This window comes from Austrofundulus limnaeus, unplaced genomic scaffold, assembly GCF_001266775.1.
Source record: "Austrofundulus limnaeus strain Quisiro unplaced genomic scaffold, Austrofundulus_limnaeus-1.0 Scaffold926, whole genome shotgun sequence".
Classification (NCBI taxonomy): Eukaryota; Metazoa; Chordata; class Actinopteri; order Cyprinodontiformes; family Rivulidae; genus Austrofundulus; species Austrofundulus limnaeus.
This window is the reverse complement of record NW_013953328.1, coordinates 147,749-150,789: the sequence shown is the minus strand read 5'-3', so window position 1 is coordinate 150,789 and position 3,041 is coordinate 147,749. Positions and strand designations below refer to the sequence as shown.

The window sequence follows — 3,041 nt, the reverse complement described above, 5'->3', positions numbered from 1 at the left end:
GAACTGCAGAGGTCCTGAAGAAGAGGGGTCAACACAGCTGCATTAACTCATTCTAACTGTCAATAAAAGCTTTTGTATTTCTGTATGTGATGAAAACATCTGACATACACACATGAAAACCAGAGGGCAGCAGATCATGTGAAAATAAAATATTTGTGTCATTCTCAAAACTTTTGGCCATGACTGTATTTCTTACACTACACTGAAGGATTTCTTTCTAAATGATGAATTTCAGACACAGTCTTGTATTTTACACCTTGTGATCAACTGCAGTCATTTGTTTCAGAGAGATTCAGCAGGTCTGTATCAGTGTGTCCCAGTCTGTACCAGAAACAAATGGTGTCGTCCCCAGGGTGGGACCAGGATGGGACCAGGCTGTTCTATTATTGTTTAGATACATTTAAGATATTAGAAAAGAGAAGAGACTTTGACTGTGTCTCAGTTGACGGGCTGCATCATCATGAGTACGTGGCCCACCTGGACCACCTGGTCCACATTCTTTCCAGTCCAGGTAGGCTGCATGAAACTGCTGTGAAATGAGACGGTCTAGCCGTCACTTGACATAAGTCTGAGTGACCATGTGCTACWCTGTTACCCTATGGTTTCATACCAAACATAATATGTGTTGATGCGTGTATTCACACGTCTTTTCACTGGAAGAATAACTTCACAGTTAAAATGTTACACATTAATGAATAAAAAAACATCATTAATAATTTGTGTTTAGCTCCAGTTTCAGTACTTGTAGTGGCACTTTATTTAACTTCTTATTGCAACATGAATTTCATCAGATAAGTTACTAAACTTACATTTAAAAACAAATACTTTGGTCCGTGATGAATTTCCAAACTACGCTGACTTGGTAAAAAAAAATACAAACTCCATCGTCTTTGTTTCTGTGTTTAGTTTGCTGTCAGCTCATTGAATCCTGGGATAGCCTCGACCGGGTGGGATACTTGATTTTGAACCAAAACAGGTTCAGAGAGAGACGAAYCAAGAAGTGCTGATAGAAGCTGACAAAGCTGTGGATGAGATTAAACACTGCAACAGGAAAAAGGCCACTGAGAACAGGGTCCAGCACTGAAGAGGCTCGTTATTCATGCAGGAAGTGATGATGTCAGAAATCAGGAAAAAGGATTTTCATCATCTGTTGATCAAAGAATTTTATGTCTGAGAGGGATAAATATTTTTTAAAGAAAATCAACTTCTGCAAAATTATTCTGGCTACCAATTTTGATCACATTTTCCTCACAACACGTTGCACAAAACTGTTGCCTAAAACCTTGACATTACTTGTCACCACTGCCTGTCTGTTAGAAAAATATCTCTTCAACTACTTTGTAGATTTTTGGAGCACAGTTCAAGATGGATGCCGCAGATTGACAGCAAACAGAAAAATTACTCCAACTTAATAAATTGTATAGATACTGGGCTACATTTTAATGTTGTGGTAGCTGATAGTCATCCCCATGACATGTTCTGAAGTCTTTTCAAAGTCTCACAAAGTGACTATAATCCCTTTTCAACATACAATGACTGCAGTTTAAAACGTGAATAGACAAAATGCATTTCTTTAAAAATTCACATTATCAACATTTGCAATGGAGACTTTTAAAAGTTCATTTCATGAATATATTTGTAATCTAATCTGATGTGTGTTTTTTGAAAACAAGACTGTCATTATCAGGTGAATATGTGGAAGTTGAGCTTCCTCTTATCTCTGCAGTGTAGTGGAGCCTCAGAGCCTCACCAGTTCACGTGACCAGTGGGTGGACTGGTTCCTGCAGCGACTGCAGCAGGAGCCRTGGGCACTGGGCGGTCTCGTGGTCATGGGCGTGTTCGTGCTGGGAACGCTGTCTCTCGTGCTCTTCGCTCTGCTGTTTGGATGCTGCAGCCGCCCAAACCAAGACAAGCAAAGAAAGAAGAACCAGCAGAAGAGGTCAAAGAATGCAGTGATTTAGATGTGATCTGCTGACTTTTGTAGCTTCAGATCTGTTAGAATTTTATTTTGGAGTTTTTACAAAACAGACACAATGTATGACCTTGTTTTTATTTTTTTAATCACCAGCCACAATAAAAAGCAGACAGTCATGTAACTGCTTATGTTTAATTCTTGTCTCTTTTGCACAAACATACTAAAAATCTTTATGATGAACAGAATCCAAATACACTCAGCAATAGCATATCTGTCTGATATTACATTAAATATTAGATTTATTTATGTTTTTACATAACACAAGAAGTGATGCAGATCACCTGCAGTGAATATATTGGTAGGTTTCAAAAGCATTCACCACATGCACATGTTGACTTTAGGTTATGAAAATTATTAGAGCCACATTTTGAAYTTTGTATTTATTTTTAATTTTGGTGTAATACCCAAAGGTCACAGTGTACAGCATTATGTACAGCTTAAAATGAGTCAGCTAATAACTCAGCAGGTGTGCTGAATACGGTGGAAAACACAGTTTTTTGACTCAATTATAGTGACTTGTTCTTGCCAAAAAATAAAAATGAACCTAAGCCACTAAGGGGCTGCTGACYGGCACTTRGTTGACGCGCTTGTTGTCCTTGATCCAATGAATGAACGCTTGTCTTGATCACAGTTAAAGAGCATTTATTTGCTTGTTSTCCTCTCCAACAACTTGTGATACTGAGCGTTGCAGAATGTTAACAGAACATGACTGATCAAAAAGCAAAGACAAAAAYAACGGTCAAAAAACTGGGTGATTAACTGTGACTCCTTTAAAGCTGTACATAATGCTGTACACTGTGACCTTTGGGTATTACACCAAACCTAAAATAAATACAAAGTTCAAAATGTGGCTCTAATAAAAATAGTTTAGCTTAGATGCTGCTTGTGTCCAACAATATTCAAATCAAACTTTGGATTTTCTGTTGGACTAAAGTCTATTCATTGAGTGGACCTTTCCAGACATTAAATTGGTTAAAACACAGGAGTGATGCTTTGACAATCTTGATGCACACACACACGCGCACACGCACGCACACACACACACACACACACACACACACACACA

General features: G+C 38.2%; 1 long non-coding RNA gene across 1 annotated transcript; it reads left to right on the top strand.

Annotated features, from left to right (window-relative positions):
• Positions 1–375: 375 nt before the first annotated feature.
• Positions 376–2,096, top strand: LOC106533344 (uncharacterized). Its single transcript, XR_001312225.1, has 2 exons — positions 376–511; positions 1,727–2,096. It is a non-coding gene; the product is annotated as an uncharacterized LOC106533344 (long non-coding RNA).
• Positions 2,097–3,041: the final 945 nt, after the last annotated feature.